The following is a 20,007-nucleotide window of genomic DNA, read 5'->3' on the forward strand; positions in this document are numbered from 1 at the left end:
TCAACCTTCTCCACCTAACCCTATTCTCTGTATCCTCCTCTCTCACGCCAACTACCTTTATATCCTCTCTCACTACATCCATAAATCTTCTTGGTCTTTCTCTAGACCTCCTGTCTGGCAGCTCCAATTCCAGCATCCGTCTACCAATATATTCACTATCCCTTCTCTGTACATCACCCAGCCATCTCAGTCTGGCTTCTCTGACCTTCTCTCCAAAACATCTAACACGCTGTTCCTCTGATAGACTCATTCCTGATCCTATCCACACTCTTCACTCCCAAAGAGAGCCTCAACATCTTCATCTCTGCGACCTCTAGCTCTGCCTCCTGTCTTTTCATCATTGTCACTGTTTCTAGGCCATACAGCATCACTGATCTCACCACTGTCTTGTACACCTTTTCTTACATTGTGGCTGATAGTCTTCTATCGCTAGTAACCCTGACACTTTTCTCTGCCCATTCCAACCTGCTTGAACCCATTTCTTTCCCTCTTTTCCACACTCTCCATTGCTCTGGACTGTTGATCCAAAGTACTGGAAATCCTATAACTTCTTGATCTCCACTCCCTGTAGCCTCACCGTTCCACCCGGGTTCTTCTCATTCACACACATATATTCTGTCTTGCTGCGACTACCCTTCATTCCTCTCCTTTCCAGGATTCCCCTTTTAAGATTTTCCTCAACCTGTTCCCTGCTCTGACTACAGATCACGATGTCATCCGTAAGCAACGTGGTCCATGGAGATTTCTGTCTAACCTCATCGGCCAGCCCATCACCAGTACAAACAAGGAGGGGCTCAGAGTTGATCCCTGATGAAGCCCCACATCCACCTTGAACTTCTCTGTTACACATCTTATGACAGTCCTACAACTATTGAAAATCCTAGGCCACATTGTCATTTTCAGTGGAGGTCTTGTCCTCAATGAAAAGCCATAGATGTGCAGGAAAGGTAACCGATCCCTGTCCCTTCAAAGAGCAAAGCAACATGAGCTTTAAATGCTGCTACATAACACTCCAACAGTGGAGTCCAGGTAGATTGTTTGCCATGATTACCCATTCATGCCTAAATTAAATGAGATTGGAATCTTCCCACAGTTAAAGTTCCTGAACAAACTGGTCTCAGATAGCCATATCTATTCTAAGGGGTACTTCATTCTTCACCATGATCCTCTATCCATCCCCAACCTGGACGGGGCCAGAATCTTCTCACAACTAGTCACGGGACTGCTGGCAGGCTGCGGGGACTTGGAGGCATATGTGCCTTTCCATCTGTTGCTCACTCAAGGCTTTCCAAACCCCTTCCTCAGTCAGCAGCCATCTGCTTCCAACCCTACCCCACTGGCAGGAAACATGAGCACTTCCACCATAGGATATGGATGATGCACACATTGAGGAAAAGGAAAATCTAAATTGCAGTTTCAGCCCTAAAGAAAAATCAGGAATTTTGCTAACACACATAATTCAAAGAAATATAATGTGGCTATCATGTGCGTCTATAAACTGAGGATTATGTTCGTTCATGAGTTATCTTCAAACCTACAGAATGTTGGGAAATGGCACAAATAAGCCATTAACATTTCAGCAAACTACCCAGCCATGCATTCCAACTGCTTACGAAGAATGAAAAATGTCCAAATGTTCTGTTGACTAAAGGAAATGAGAAATGTCAGATTGGGAAATTGAACGTAAGAGGAGTTCTTACTGTCACTTGGATCGCTTGATCTACTACTCAGTATGCTGGCAGGACAAGGGTACTACTTAGGTCAGACCTCACTGCTACATGTTCAATTTCGGCTTAAAGTCAAACTGTTTAATTGAAAAAGACTTTCCTATTTATCTTGTCCATATTGACAGATTTGTAACAGTAACATTAGTCAAGTTCCTGCAAGGGCAGCATGTGTCCATAAAAAAATCAAGAGACCCGCTTCTTATGTTCGATAAGGTCTCAAAGGCCTCATGAGGCATCCAGAATCGACTCAACATCTATTTGGGCGAGGCAGATTTCACAGATAACTTTTAGTGGTAACTTGAGACTAGACACTAATTCCAGTGACACTTTTTCACAGTAAAACTAAAACCGTCTTTTCCCTTCTTTTTTTTTGTAAATTATAACCCACTATTCATTTATAATTTTCTCTCTGCCAAAAATCAATTGAATACTACATCATTTCAGCACATTCTTTTAACAAAAGTGACATTATAAGAAATTATTTATTACCTTGAATTCTCAATGCTCTTTCTGGGGCGGCAAAATATATTTTATACTACTGCTATAATAATATGTTTTATCCTATCAAGCCCAAGACTTAAATATTCATTTAGCATGCTATTTCATCCTCAGTCTTGTAAGTTATTTAGCATTATACAAAAACTATATAACACATTACACACACATTGTAGCTGCAATATGCTTAAAACCTGTACACTTGTGCACGCTTGGGACATCTATTTATTGCTCTTATTCAGTAATACTTTAGTGGAAACCCAGTGATTGAAAAACAATGGAGCTCAGACATTCAATGGCTTACATCAGACCTACTCCACACTACCCATAAACAATGTCAGAATATGAAAGAGAACTAACAACCCTCCACGTTGTGTGTAAGAGACTACAATAAGTATACTCCAAATTCCCTCCCAAAAAACCTTTCTCGCACAATCCCACCCATCCATATTCAAAACACAAGAAAAAAAAATTAGCTGTCCATCAATGAGAGAGAGAGAGAGAAAGAAAGCCTTTGTTCAATAGTACAATGAAGGACATTCTACTGTGGAGGATACTGTCACATTCATTAAGCCAATGCTATGGTGCTGCAGCAGGGAGATGGCAGCATGGCTGTGGCAGACACTGCACTCTGAACCCTGAAGACAACCCAGGCCCTCAAACCTGAAACCGCTCTTATCGGCTCAATTTAGCTGCCCAGTGATCAGGATTCAGGGCTAAATTGAAAATACACTTTAGCTTGGATGTAATGAGGTCTGGTACGGCAGATCAGTCAAACTATGTCAGCGAATAGACAAGCAAGGACTTTTGAGAGCCTAATATACAGTATATGAGCTCTGTTGACTGGTTTGAATCTGTCTGCCATTCTCCTTCCAACCTGTGCCATTAATTTGCTGTGTGTGTGTGTGTGTGTGTTTCAACCGAGTACTCAGAGATTGAAATTATCTAAAACTTCGTACTTTGTAATGGGGAATGGGACTGTGCACTACTATTGACACCGCATTATGACCTGTCTGATTTCCTCCATTATCTCTCCTTCATATGCACAATCAGGTGAACTATTTTGATCAATTATGCTTGATGATGAACTTGTCTGCCTGAGTCACATTTGCCAGCACAACAAGTATTGATTGGACGACCAGCAGAAACAACAGAGTGGTGCTAGCTGTGAGATAGTGGTACGGTGTGCTGTGGGGGTAACAGAGAAGTTCAAGGTGGAGGTGGGACTCCATCAGGGATCAGCTATGAGCCCCTTCTTGTTCTCAGTAGTGATGGACAGGCTGACAGATGAGGTTAGACAGGAATCTCCATGGACCATGATGTTTGCATATGACATTGTGATCTGTAGTGAGAGCAGGGAACAGGTAGAAGAAAATCAAGAGAGTCGGGGGAATGGTCTGGAAAGGAGAGGAATGAAGGTTAGTCACAGCAAGACAGAATATATGTGTGTGAATGAGAAGAACCCAGGTGGAACGGTGAGGCTACAGGGAGTGGAGATCAAGAAGTTATAGGATTTCCAGTACTTGGGTTCAACAGTCCAGAGCAATGGAGAGTGTGGAAGAGAGGTGAAGAGACAGGTTCAAGCAGGTTGGAATGGGTGGAGAAAAGTGTCAGGGTTACTATGTGATAGAAGACTATCAGCCAGAATGAAAGGAAAGGTATACAAGAAAGTGGTGAGACCAGCGATGCTGTATGGCCTAGAAACTGTTACAATGTTGAAAAGACAGGAGGCAGAACTAGAGGTTGCATTGATGAAGATGTTGAGGTTCTCTTTGGGAGTGACCAGGATGGATAGGATCAGGAATGAGTCGATCAGAGGAACAGCACATGTTAGATGTTTTGGAGAGAAGCTCATAGCAGCCAGACTGAGATGGTTTGGTCATGTACAAAGGAGGGATAGTGAGTATATTAGTAGACGGATACTGGTATTGGAGCTGCCGGGCAAGAGGTCTCAAGGAAGACCATAGAGGAGATTTATGGACGTAGTGAGAGAGGATATGAAGGTAGTTGTTGTGAGAGAGAAGAATACAGAGAATAGGGTTACATAGAGAAAGTTGATTCGCTGTGGCGACCCCACAAAAGCCGAAAGAACAAGAAGTTAAGAGTTTTCATTTTCAATGATTGTCAGTTTTTATGTTGGTGAGTCCAGGACAGCGAATACCTTTCATCATAAGAACATTAGCATTTCTGTAAGCACTGGGGGCTGGGTTTAGAGGTGCTTTGTAATATTGTGACATGTATCACAATATTCATTATATGTTTATTATGTATTTATCTATTCTGTCATAAAACTATATTGTGGCCTATGTTCGCAATTTTAATTGTTTTGGAGGCCCAACTTACACATTAAAAGATCTGTTGATACCTGTGTGGGATACAGTGGCTCAGTAGACCTCAAAAACTTTTTTATATTTTGAGGAAAATATACACTGATACAGTAAAAAAGCAGTTATTAAGTCAAATTTAACAAAAGTTTTATTGCAGTGGCCACGGATCATGCCCAGTCATTTCTTTCAAAGTATCAACCATTATTTTTTCCACTGTCACTACTGATTTAATGTAGAATAATTTACCACAAATTTAACTCAATACTACTTAACTGTTTTTTAAAATTGGTCAATATTTATTAAACCTCTTTCCAAATCTCAAAATCTTAATGAGAAGAGCCTGCAATACCTTAGCTTAACTGAAATTTAGGGGGCCGGGGAGGTTGGCATTACTACATTATTGCATCATGATCTCTTGTATTAAGAAATCTCTCGATCACAATCTAGTGCTTAAAACTGATCTGATACTTACCAATAGATAAACTTAACAGTGCAGCAGAAAAATACACATTGCAGTAAATTTGACACGGAAGGGCACAGTTTCCTCCCAATTAAAAAACAAACTATTTCCAGTAAGTATTTCCCCACGAACGATGAATGATGTAAGTTACAGAAAAATGGAATAATGATGTATTGCTTCTTTCCAAAACAGCTGATCCGGACATTTGTCTGAACAATAACTTTCCAAAACTAGTTGCCTAGTTACTCAAAATAATCCACAGGTCTTTGCAATTCCAGAGGACAGATTTCTTTGTCCTCTTACTCTTTGTAGAAGTTTAAAGGCTTATGGACCTTGTCATTTCTATTGATGCCTCCTTAGAGTTCTTGTGTGTCAGGATTGTCCTTTCAAGTCTTTATTTTCCTTTCTTATTATTGATATCTTTAAAGTCAGTATTCTTGCAGTCCTAGTTCTTTCTTAAAGAGGCCAAGGAAAAAAGGAATAAATAACCTAAATTAAAGGTGCCATTAAAAGTGGATAAGACAAATGACTTGAAAGAACTTTTAACAGGAATGAATAAAAAAGGAGTATGGAACTTAAAGAAGGCAACACTCAAGAAGCCATTTACTGTAAAACCTAATGTTGATTTGCATTTTAACATAATTTTGATAAAAATGTTTCATATTTTTTCCATTTTTTTATTTTTTTGTTACTTTTGGAGAAGCTTGATGGTGGCTGGCATCCAGACACTTGCATCAACTGCCTCTAATGCTTATATTTCAATTTTATTTCCAATATTTTGAATTTTATCACTAACACTGACTTTATTCTCAATATACAAAATAAAAGAGACAGCAAACGCACTCCCTCTGTTTTTTTTTGCTTTTTTGTTATTATCTGTCTCAATTTGATTCATTATAGAGGTGATGTGTGTTTGAAAGAAGAATGATAAAAAAAATGTATAGCAGTAAATGAACGTTGGACTACCATCTCTGCATGTCATTTGTTGAAATGTATGCATCTCCCTTAATCACACACACACGCTCGCTCACACGCACACACACACACACACACACAGAGATACAGATACAGATACAGATTTATACATATACATATATAAAAATAAATGAGTAAGCCAGATGACTGGATTTGCTCTCCTATAACATAAAATAATAACCTCTGGGCTTGGCACTGTGCTTTATGTACTGCAAAGGAGGATATAACTATTCTCATCCAGGGGCGCAAATAACCCATTAAGTCATATGGCCGAGTATATTCCACAGTGTTCCAGTTACAAAATAAAATGGAGGTTTAAGCGACTCATGATCATGTCAATTCATCCTTTAGTTTAACAATCCACGATTGGCACTTCATTACCATTGCAGAGTTGGACAAGGGGAAAAAAAGCTACAAAACTTTATTCTTTTTTTTTTTAAATAAAATTAATTCTGTTTTTGTTTCCTCTAATTCACATAAACTGCATTTCACATCCTAACAATAAAGAAATCAACTAACCCTCACCTAAATCCAAAAAGTTGATTTCAGTTTGTGGTTTTGTTTTCGTTTTTTTCAACTGTTAGTTCAATATCTTTATGTGAGCGACTTTTTTTTTTTTTTTTCAAAGTTCAGGACATAGGAAAGCATTATCATTTAATTTCATAGTGAGCATTTTCCATACCAAAAAAATCCTAATAATTTCAAATAATTTATGAGTTAAATTCATCAGTTGTGCACTTGTCAATCCATGCAAACAATAATTATTTGAAAATTATAAGCATTAAGCCTTTTCCTCAATTTACTGATGTGTTGAGTGAGGCTTTCTCTGCACACAAGGCCTTAATAAGTGAATCGCTACTCTATAAATACCAGAGTTCCACATTAATAGGATTGACTTCCACATGTGGACATCCCATACAGTGTACGAGATATAGCCGGCAGTACTGACTAACATTTCTAACTCTATAACAGTTTCTAATCCATATTCGCAGACACAGTTCTGAAATATAATGAGCACATTGTGGAGCCTTTGCTTACCAGAAGTGCCAGCATTTTCCTGACACAGATGGCCAACAGTGACAAATGTAGGCTCTGTTCATGAAATCAAATTGAATGACACAGGCACACGCAGAGCGCACACACACACACACACACACACACACAAACGCACATTTCCATCATTTCAGAAGAGATTAAATTGACTTGCATTTGGTGCCTGAAGATGGTGATAAATATTTCAACACGATGGACCTTACTTTATGGGCATTACATATAAAATCATGTGGTCATTCTGTCTATTTAGATATGTGTTTTACATTCTTAACAGTCATAAAAAGAAATTAATGACGCACAAACAAGTGAAAAAAATACATCATTTTCTTCTTCTTAATAGCAGATGAGAGCTGGGGTGCTAGGTGCCAAGCAATGCAAATAGGGAGCTCTCAGGTTTCAGTATGTATGCTTTTTGTATCTCCCTATGTCATATCATTGCTCGACAGCAGACAGTTTTCCACTGTAAAGCCTTATTAGTAATTTCTAGAAATCTTGTGTACCATTCATAAGAAACATTGGACTGAGGTGACTGCTGCTGCTCTGAAATCTGATTGTTAGAACTCCCGTTTGGAGCACTAATATGCATAGCAATACTTCAAAATAAGAGACAATAACAATATTAAGACACACAAACATTCAAACACACATAAATGTCCTGAAACAAGATCCTGCTGATGACGATGTTACATTATTTCCAAAAGGATCAGAGAATCCCAAAATCCATCAAACTGCAGGGAGAGCCATTAAGTTTGCTAATATGTGCACAGATTTTGTCATAAGTCCAACAAAAGCTATAACAATCCATACTATCAGTGGCTTGATAGCAATAAGCAAGCTGATAATGATTTACATAATATTAGAAAGGAGATGCCTGGTTGGTCTGTTCTCTGAGTATAGATAAAAAGTTTACCAGAAATACACGCATGCACGCACACACGCACACACTATATTTATTAGCAGGACTGAACCTCAAGGATGCTCTCACCCTGGTTTATATATTAACAGGCATGCTATTTGGTTGTGTCAACAGTAAAGTACAAATCAGATCCCCACTGTGTGTTTATATTGTTGTTAATAAAAAAAAAAAGGAAAGGCCATCAAATAATCCGTATTTTCAAAAAACTTAAGTGTTTTTATTTAATGTATTCACCTTTTTATTTATAGGTGATTGAACCCATCGAAATATTGGTAAGCATTAGTAATCATCATAAAACTTAAGACATATCATCCAAGTCTATGTCATATTCTCTATTGTTTACGAATTAGAATCAGAAATACTTTATTTATCCCAGAGGAACTTTTGACCTATCTCCTAAAAAAGTGTCCTTATGGTGGGGATAATAAAATCAGTTTGGACAAAAATCTAAACTATGATGCAAATACAATGTAAAAAAAATTAACCTAGACAATCTGGTTAATAGAACTCACCACATCTAAATGATAGGTTAAAAATACAGCTGATATCATCTTACAGATAAAGCCTCAGCAGCTGTTTTACCATCCCAGCAATCTGGATTTTATTCCTCTGACAAATCATAGATGCCTTGTGAGTACATCCCTGAATAAACCCTTTGCAAGCACCACTTGGAGGGCAAATGTATACCAAAAGTCCCACATAACAAAACTCCCCACACCTGAACCCACTGTGACTTCATGCACCTTACACATAGTAACATATGCCTGTTATATTTTTTAAATAAATTAACTTCTTTCTTATTCCAAGCAATACATTATTTGCCCAGAGTAAAATTTAATCTGTATCTTGCAAGAAGTTAATATTTATTGACGTTACAATCTGAACTCATATTATTGTTTTCAAGGAAACTAATTCCCAAATCTGTTTGAATAGAAAGTAGATATGAAATATAACTATGTGGACTATGTCAGGTGGTGACGGTGCCTTAAGTTACTTGAAAGAGCTGCTCTTCTGTTATGTTATTCAGCTAATTTTTCTTCCCTATAATGATGCTACCTCTCCATCAGTGCTGTGCTGCTACTCTCCATTGTGTTTGCCTTTCTTGGCTGGCAGCAGACTACTTCACAAGTACTACTTCACAACTTTGTGTTTCATCTGCACCATCAATGCTACTTTCACAGAGATGGCAATCAGAGAGAGGACTGTCCAGTCTCACAACTCTAATGTACATAATGAATGTAACAGAATGAAAAGTTCAATACTGGGCTCAACCACATTATCAATCTTTCCATGTGGTCCATGTGGTGCAAACTTTAATGAATAATGACCTTCGTGATTTTGAAGTGTCAACCATCTCTTCATGGATTTGAGATCAAGCTATAAAAATAACAATTACTGCTTTGCTGCATAATAAATGCTGAGTCAATTGATATATTAGTTTTTGCACCGGGCCCAGTTCATATGGATATGCAAAGAATGCTCAGTTAACAATATAATTGGGGAGAAAAAATTAGGTTAGAAGAAATTGTTGTATAGGAAATTGGATCTTTCAGTTTAGATGGATTAATCAGGTCCAGGATCGCCATTGCAGCAAACCCCCCATCATCTAATCCACAGACAGTGATCCAGATCGTGAAGCACATATCTCAAGACACAGATCCAGGCAATGTGTAACAGTCAGCAAAGCGCAACACAAAAAATGAATAATTTATCAAACAGTTAAGTAATCTCACCCTGTTTTGGCATTGTCATTTTGCTCACACATTTCCTGACCATGTCATTTCAGCTTATCCAGAATGACTACAAAGGCCTGGCTTATTCGCCGCGCTTTTACTAGTCTTGTATTTGAACACAAGACAAAGGAAAGAAAAGAGCCACACCTTCTAACATGCTATTTGCAAAAGCAATATGCATCCCGAATACCAGGAGCAGCACAGGCAACACAAAACATTCACACAAAGATGGCAGGTTTTTCACCATCATAGTAAGGTCTTCTTGATCAACAAAACGACATGGAGACCTTAGTAATGATGAGAATTCTTTTTGCGAAGGCTGTAGCTTCTATTCACTCTTTCTTCAGCTTTTTCCAACTAAATGCATGAGCCACTGGTTCCTTAGCAACAGACTCTGCAATGATGCAAGATTGAAGGGGAACAGAGCTGCAGTCCCACAGTGCAGGTGAAGGCAAGTCAGCAAGTCTCCTGTTGCAGCTCTTCAAAAGCCTCTTTAAGTGACAGTTATTAAGGCGATGCAAAAAGACACCAAAATGTTAGGCACAGCGAATATATGGCTTAGAAATAGGGAGAAAAAAAATCTGTTCATGCCTTTAGCATAAAGTGTGGGCCTACATAGCTCAAGAATATAAATTTCGCATGTTCTTTGTTCAAATTACAGTAACATCCACCACAAATCTTTAGAGAATTTGCTGACATTTTGTTGTATAAACAATGCCACAACATATGGCAGATAATGTTACATTTTAGGGCATTTCTAGCCTCGAACATCAGCAAACAATATCACTGAGCATGTTTTGACAATGAAAAACCTAATTTTTGCTTCTCCACATCTTTGTTTATGTTTCACTGATGCACAGATCGAAAAGGAAGCCATAGCTTGCAGCCACACATTTATTTTTTACTTGTCTGTCTATCCATGTTTAAGGTGCATCCAAACACTGTGATAATCTGTGGAGCAGTCTCTGCCTTGAAGGAGGAAATCTCGATACAAAAAAGACAATTTGTGATCACAAAATGATCCCAAATATAAGACATTTAACATCTGAAATCTCTTGAATATGGGGTTTTCTTTTGGGTTGAGGATAGCCTACAACTTAGGAGGATAAATATTTGGCTTAGTTGTGACTGAAGAATGAGCCAAGCAATGATCTCTGCCTTTAAAAAAAAAGGGATCTGAGGGATAATTCATTCAAAGGCTGCAGTGTTGTCCTATCAAGATGTGACGAAATGAAGGAATGCCTTCATTGAGAGAATTATGTAACAATACTACGGTGTCAGAAAAAAATAGTTTTTCCAATGTTGGGTACTCTCACATGACAATGCCCTTAACTTGAATTCGGCTCTGTCTTACACAGATCCAGATTTTTTATGACTTGTCTTAAAATAAAAATATCTTATTTTGCACAGAATGTTCAATACTTAGCAACTGCAATATCCCGAGGTGTTATCCCTGGTGACTTCATACACTGATTTTCATCATGTTAGAAAATATTGTCAAGAGCCCCCAACTGATAGCCCAACACATTATCTACCCTAAATCAAACATTATTTTTGGTCAGTTTATTGACTTCACTGCGAAGATGCATCCTGTGATATTTGTTACACCACCATGTTGTAAACATATCCCACTAAAATTAATTTACTGATAACAAAGCCAACTAATAAGAAATTACACAGCTGGATTTTGATTACGATTTTAAAATTCGAGCAACAAAATAGTTAAATATGTTGGTGATGAGCTGACATTTAAGATGTTTTTTTTTTTTTTTATTGAAATGTTGACTTTTAGATGGCCACAGTCCTCTCAGGGCCAGCTGCCTCTGACAGACAGAGTTAATGTCACAGCCATTGATACGAGACACAGGGGATGAGTAGCAAAGAGAAATTAACAAGAAAAACTACCTTTTCAAGACACTCAGGTGGCAGTACATCACCTTAAGTTCAAGTTTGCACTGGGCTTAATTTCAGGGGGAATGTATACGCGTTAGTTTTGTGTAACACGTGGACTGGCATTTGGCATCTCTATATCACTTCATCAGACAGAAGACAAGACACACACACACATACATACATATATACATACATACATACGGAATGAAGGTCAGAAGCAATCTAGAATGAATTGAGAAAACAAACCCTGCAGTCCCAAATTCAATTAAGCACCAAACCCATTTTTCAGAGCCTGTCTCTTGTGAGTACAGTTCTACATTTCGATGTTAAAAGTGCTGTGCAAGGAGAAGGAAGGAGGGAGATTTAGTGAAGATAAGCAAATGCCCGCCAACCTAAAGGTGTGATTGTTGACACGGTTTTATGCCCGTGTCAATGATGGTTTTTGAGCCTTGTGAAAAGCCAGCAAGCTTGCCAATACTCACCTTCAATGGAGATTACATGCTCCCGGATCTGGTTCTGCAGGGCCAGGTCATCTATTCGCTCAATGAGGTCGTAGATTGCGTAAATGTTCGGATGGACGGACTCAAATCGATGGATCTCAGCCCTGATCGCAGCTGAGTTGGATAAGACAAACTGCGACCCTGCAGGGCCGGGCTGTGCAGTTTGCCCCGAAACAGTCCCCGAACCGAACTGTCCGGCCCCCGAGCTTGCAGATGATCCGGATCCGAACTGGGCCGGAATGGACTGGGGGACCGGGACGGGAACCGGGGCCGGGACCGTTCCTGGAGTGGGCATGGCTGGCTGAGACTGCTGCGAGATACCGGACACGGGGACGCTCGACTGGAAATTCATCTTGGATTGTTTTGGTTTTTTTTTTTCCTTTTTTGCTTTGTTTCTGAAACGACTCAACACTTTTACAACGGCAACACTAAACGTGCGGGCGGCAGTTGGGCTGATTCGGGCGGTGCGAACAAAAGAGCTCCGCGCGGAATGATGGGTCTGGAACACGATCGGCGCAGAAGCATCAATAGTTGGTCGCCAATTGCAACAAAACGCGGCTCTTGTTCATATTAAAACTTGACTGTGATTCATTTTCCGTTATTGGCCAGATCTGGACACGGCCCCTTTCTTCTTCTTCTTCTTCTTCTTCTTCTTCTTGCCTGTAGCTCGCAAACCCCACAATGCCTAGCAATTTGGACACTCCTTCAAGGGCAAAGCCGATGTTTTTTTGGTTGTTTTTCTTTTCTGATCAAACCTGGTTTCCTTGGTTGCTCTGTTTGAAGGAGACAATGGGCTCGGCTTCTGCAAGGCGGACCCCAGTCCGTTCGCTCCTATGCGTTGTTTCTGCGCTGAACTGAAATAGCGTTCAGTCCTCCTCTGTCCAAGTGGTCCCTGCCCAGCGCCCTCCTCCGCATGCTGAAACGTCACCCATCACGTAATTGTACTTGAGATGGGGGAGGGTGTGATTGGATGTGTTTTGGAGGAGGAAGGGGGGTTCGGCAACGTGCACATCATTATAATATCCTACCTGACAGTTATGCAACTACAGAAACCGACTACCGCAGCATACTGAGCCAGACACTGCAACCAGCATCGGGAGTCGTTTTTGCACATTGCAAATGAAAATGTGACTAAGGGGGATTTTTTTTTTTTTTTTTTTTTTTTTGGTCCTGTCTCTCGGAAATAAACATTCTGAGGAGAAGTATAATGTGCATCAGGCTGAGAGGAAACAGTGTGTTCCCCGAGGGAGAAAATGTAAAAGGGCAGTAACAGAGAGCTTACCGACACATTTGTCACACTTATGATTTTGAATTATAACCAGGATTTTTTGATTTTGGGCCACCTCTCACCACAGCATACATACCTCAACAAATGCACGTCTAGAATGCTGTGTGTTGGAGTCAATACTGTTACTTCTGAAATGGGAGAAACAGAGACATCTGCTGGATTGAATGCAAATTACAATAATAGCTATGAAATGCCAAAAATCAATGCAGTAATAAAACATTTGAGAGCCTCAGAGGTTCTTTAATCATGTATTTATGGTAAAAAGCACAACAATCATTGTCTTAAAATGAATGCCTATTTGAAAGGATAATGTCGTCTGTGAAGTAAAAGACAGACACAAGGTCTGAGTGTAAGAACCTGCTCTCAAGAGTCCAAGTAACATTTTATCACATCTTCAAGAACTTTATAACTCAGTCACTCAGTCAGTCCTTTTCTAAAAGTGATTTTCATACAACACAATATGCCCCACTTGCATTTCATAAAGCACAATAAAAACTCAAACGTAAATCTTTCAAAACATCACCGTCATATAAGAAAATTCCAAAAGAAATGAAAAGATGCATCTGGTTTAAAAGATTTGTTTATCTATTGATTTGCAGGTATTTTATGCATGTAAAATGCTGAAATATAGATTATATTATAAATGTCATATATTTTTATACACATATGATGTGTAGAAAAGTGTGTGTCCATTTGTAGATGAAAATACTAAAAGCAAATCTGTTATGTAAGAAAGGGGAAGTATGTATTCATACATAAATGAACGTTGGGAAGTTATATAATGAAGGAATAAATAAAGACAGGTTATGCACATTAGAAAATAATAATTCGAGTTGCCAGACTTGAGCAAAAAGAGACCCTTGATGGATTTGTTTTCTATTTCATGAATTTTAAAATAACTGCCAATCCTTACAAATACAGTTTTTAACCTGGTACATGCAAAATGATTTTTTCCATGTGAATGTAATTATGTATACTCCAGTATAACCAAACCTATTGACATAGACAGCAGAAAATGATAATACATATCAATTAAGAGCTTTTTATACAGCAGCTTTGACTTAGCAAATACAAATTTTGGAACAAGAACAAGAGGCTGAACATTTTTATCAATCATGTTGAATTTCATGATGAATTTAATAATGGCCATACATAGAATTTCCAGGCTGTGATGATGCTCAACAAGCACCAATGAATCACCAAACGCCAGATAATCAGCTTTGGGATTTTTTTCGGGATAATGTTGGGAAATTAATTATCGCTGAAATTTCATTTGATATTTCATAATGTCAGAATACAAAAAGAAACAATAACAGTGACCGATTGTAATGCAAAACATCGCTCATCGCGTTGACACCGTTCCTTTGCCTTTTACCACCATCTGCTGGCCAAAGATGGAATGAGAAATTATATTCAATTTTACCTGTATTTATTTTTCCCCATGACAATTCTGTTCATTTTACAACAAAATAAAAACAGTTTAATTTCCATTGTATGGCCTGGGAAGAAAATCATTTTTATTACAGGAGCTGGCAGGCATTTTATGTTTAGCTATATTAAAAAAAATACATTCTGATGTATGCATTCCTAAAGTATTACTCAGATGTCCATGCTTGTGGCCACTGTATGAATTATGCACGTTATATTTTGCCCCATATAGTTGGTTTATATACAAGAAAAAGTCATTAAAGTGTGTATGGACCATATTTCAATCCCATGCATTATGCAAGGTCTATCATTTTCAGCATGGGATGCAACAGATCTGTTTTTAAAACTGTCCCTTGAAAAGTATCCTCAGTATCAGTTATTTCTCTTACAATATGTTGGCACAGAACAGATTCTCTCAGAATAATGTCTCGAAGTGATTACTGGTGTCAGCTAGGTTGCAAAATATTCAATATACATAAAAATGAGTGACATGGATAGCTGCAAAAAGCATCATTTTTTAACCGACAATTTATTTTCAATAAAACAAATTTCTAGAGGTTTCTCTCAGTTTAATCCTTGTCTTATTCATTAGGAACTAAGCGGTTAGCATCAGCACCACACTAAACGGAAGTGGATCCTTCTGTTAAACAGACTTCTGTTGATGTCAGTGTTTACGTAGCACTTCAGTAATGAGCTGGAATCAAACCTGTCCCTCACCCTGTGAATAATGGCATATTTGGTAGTCTAATATACAACAGTGTTCAATTACATTTATGTGTCAATCAAAGAGCGGATCATCATATGTTAATTTCAATAGGCACCGCTAGCATTTTTATTCATTTCTTAGGAAATATTGACCTATCTTAGTGCAGTCTATTTCATTTAGTTTTAGAATCTTAGGCGCTGCATGACTTGAGCCTCAGAAGATTGGAAGTGGCAATGATGACAAGAACAATGGTGTCTGTCAGATATGAGTGTAATATAGCATTTTAGAAAGCATCTGAATGCAGCCTTGTGATTATGACATTCATTTGTAACTATCTGGCCTAAATTTATTGAAGTAAATAGGAGAATAAGATCTGATATTCACATTATTCACAAGGCCATAATATACCCCCTCGTGCAGAAAGGGTTTCGCTTGAATTGTGTTTTCCTTTCTCACCTCTCCCAGAGAGAACCTTAAAATCTTCATCTAATCTTCCTCCACACAATGCAAAAAGCTTAATCAGATGAGGGTGTTTTACTATATATTTATATTTGACTATACCTCTGATTTGTCAAGTATTGGCCAACATTTTCATGTCAAAAAAGGGGTTATAATAGAGTTGTAGTGCTTTGATAGCCTCAAATATTCTGTTTCTCATGAAACCAAAATATTCTTGAGTCCCTCCAGACCCCCAGTCCATCATTAAATAACGCTGGAAAATATAAATCTTCTATTTTTTGATGCCACTCTCCTGAAGGAAAAGTTATTTAAAATAGTTTTACTTTTGCACATCAAATATCTATTTGATTGTCTTTTTCATTATATGTGTTTGAAAAAAGATGTCCAGCTATAAAGAAGATCCATCTGAATGACTAAGAACTATCCAAAGAATTATCTCATGGACTCAGCCCCTCAACTCACAGACACACACATGCACACACACACACACGCACACACACACACACACGCGCGCACACACACACACGCACGCACACACACACATCCAATTGAATAGAATTGAGCAATTAATTCTGCCACTTTCATTCGGTTTTACATATTTACTTCATACTTTTATAGAAAAGTCTGTGCTGTAAGCCACGGAGATGTCCCAGTTTTTCTAATATTTACATGTTATCTATGTTTTCATAATGTTTCACTTTCGCTGACCTCCACTTCTTGGTTTCAGTTGTTACCATTACATTAATATTGTATTTCCCAATAGCAGAAAACAACACTCTTGACCAAGTGTACAGCAATGTGAAGGATGTTTACAACATTGTGCCCCAGACACATTTTGGACAATCAGATCACCTCTCGTTCTTTCTCTACTAGCCTGTAGCGTGGACTGAGTAATCACAGCTGTTTTAACAAGACTACTTTGACAGCACAACCTGGCATGTGTTCAAAACTGCTGCGGTGAAAGAGGACTTCATTGTGGACCTTGCTGAGAAATACAGAAAGGCCAGGTACAACCTGCGCAGGTCCATCTCATGGGAGATGAAGCTAGAGCAACATTCTCCTGCTGCAGATTCCCGCCGCATGTGGCACAGCCTGCAGCACACTGCAGAGCACTGTCAGAAAAGTCTGGGGGCCACAAACAGTTCAAGCTCACTTCTAGATGAGATGAGTGGGTTCTAGGCTCACTTCAAGGCCCCCAGCTCACCCACTTGGACTCAGGCCACTTAAAACACACAGGAAACAACACTATTTATGTCATCAGTGGATGTGAGCTTGGCTCTGAATCAGAAACAGAATCAGAATCAGAAAAACATAAATTTGTCCCTGAGGCGCAATTGGGGGGCACACGGGATGACAGCATCAAATTATGAATATCAATAAATAAATGGGTGAATATAGGTATAATATATAATATAATATAATATAATATAATATAATATAATATAATATAATATAATATAATATAATATAATATAATATAATATAATATAATATAATATAATATAATATAATATAATATAATATATATTGCACAGATTGTGCAAATTGTACCATTGGAGGAGACTGAAAACTGAGTAGAATAAACCCCCGAAAGGCTGCTGGCCCGGACAACATCCTCGGTCAGGCACTCAGGGTCTGCTCATCAGAGATGACAGACGTTTTCCCAGACATTTTCAACCCATCCCTTGCCCGGGCCTCTGTTCTCGCCTGGTTGAAGTCCACCGCGATTGTGCCCCTTCCCAATAAAACCACAGTGGCCCTGGCACAATGACTAGTAGTCATTGACTAGATAGTCACAACCCACATTAAAAGATTTCTGCTGGCAGTGCAGTCAAGATTCAAGATTCAAATATAAGGCACCTGGGCTATTAGCACAGGGACCTCCCGAGGGTTTTGAGCTGAGCCGTTAGCTCTACACCCTTTTCTCCTATGGCTGTGTGGCGTCCCAGCCTGCCAACATCATAAAATTTGCAGACAACAGATCAGTCGTTGGACTGATCACTTGTGGAGAGGAGGCATCATTCAGGACAGAGATGACAAGACTGATGGCCTCATGTTGCGATAATAATCTCTCCTTAAACACAGAGGAGATCAAGGAGATGAGTATTGATCCTCAGAGGAGGAAGAAGCCACACATCCCCACTTTACATCGAAGACGCAGGTGGAGAGTGAAAACATTCAAGTTCACAGAAGTCACAGAAGAGGCTGTACCTCCTAAAGGGGCTGAGGAAATTTGGCATGTCCAACGAAATCCTCAGCAACTTTCACAGAAGTACAGTGTCCAGTGTCATCACTGGCTCCATCACTGTGTGGCATGAAAGCTACTCAGCTCAGGACAGGAAGGCTCTCCAGAGGGTGATCAAAACAGGCCAGAAAATCTGTTTACCAGCTTTCCAATCACTCCAGGACATTTACATATCAGGGGTCATCAGGAGGGCCCACTGCATCACAATGGACATTTCCCACCCACAACACAATCTTTTCACACTTCTGCCATCAGGTAGACGCTAGAGGAGTCTGAAAGTAAAAAAAAGACATGAGAACGCTACAACCCCCCACTGACCCACTGTTATTACTATCCACCTGGTGTGAAGGGAGTTTACAAAGTAATAATTTCATTGCATTGTTTGAATTGCCTCATTCTTACACCATACATGACAATAAAAATCTTGAATCTTGGATTTTGAATTATTCATGGCGCTCACCCCCTTAAGACTTTAACTATCCATTTTATTTTATTGTTACATATACTGACATTGTGAAAATTAAAACTGTTAACAGTTAGCAAATTTATTATCAGAGACTGATAGGGACATATTTGGAAGTATAAAAAGGCATGTTAGTATTAGATTTTTGTTTAAATCTATCCTCTTCTACTTTCTTTCAGTACTACTTTTCTTGACTGTTAATATAATTAATGTTATTGCAGTCCATCAACATCAGAACAGAGAATGAGCACCTTTCATTGGGAAAAGTTTTTGTAACAATATCCGTTCTATGATGACAGAACCAGATCAATATAAAAACTTTTTTTCAATTCAATATTTTGACTTGGAATACTGCATGTGAGGAAAATTAAAGGCTCAAAAGAAAACAAGATTTAAATGGGAGGCTCAAAGGGAACAAAGATTTTATACCCACTGCCTATCATTGAGCAAAATAAAAGCTATCACTGATGAAATTAGTTAGGGGATGAATAAAAAAAAGTTTCAGTCATTCTTCTCACACAACAGGTTTATCATTGACTTGACACCACACAAAAATGAAAGTATCATCTTGCCATGGCCATTGAAAGTCAGAATCAATTGGAAGTAAATAATAAGGGCAATCTGAAAGTGCACACATAATTTTGTACTATGGTGCTATCAGTAGTTTTAGCGTGTATCTTAAGTTATTCAACAGCACAAGTACAATGATCGATAGATATTTGTTTTTTGTTTCTTAAATAAGTACTTCTGCAGAACGTTCTTCGGCCTTTGAGTCTTTTAACCAAGGGTTCCTCCAAGTCTGGCTCTTCAAAACAATGACTCCATAGTCACGTAATCCTAGTGAGCGCCTCCAGACCGCCTTCTTTCTGCAGCAGTGGAATCAGCCACTCACTGCAGCCAACATAAACCACACCCCTTCTCATGTTGCAGCAAAACACTCAACAGCGTTCCTTTCTCCCCCAGAATTCACCTCGAAAAGTTCACTGACGAATGTGCATATGGATGGAAAATTCGTTACTCTCATGAGGGGGCAACTTTTTCATTTCAGTCAGGGTAACAGCTTTACCGTTGTAATCTAACATGCGCTTCAGACGCATTAAAAAGATTGTAGTGAGCACACATAGCCCGCACTATCACAAAGGCTCGTGGTTGTGATATATTGAGAATCAGAATAAGATTCAGAACCAAAATAAACTTTATTTATCCCTGAGGGGCAACTGGGGTAGCAGGATTATGAACATCAAAATAAAATATAATAAATTACTGAACAAAAATGGTTGGTACATTGGCTGTCAAAATTACAGCCCAATGAATGTTTTATTAATGTTTTTTGCACGAG

Source organism: Fistularia commersonii, chromosome 25, assembly GCF_037954325.1.
Source record: "Fistularia commersonii isolate RoL2024-O1a breed Wild chromosome 25, RoL_Fcom_v1.0, whole genome shotgun sequence".
NCBI lineage: Eukaryota > Metazoa > Chordata > Actinopteri > Syngnathiformes > Fistulariidae > Fistularia > Fistularia commersonii.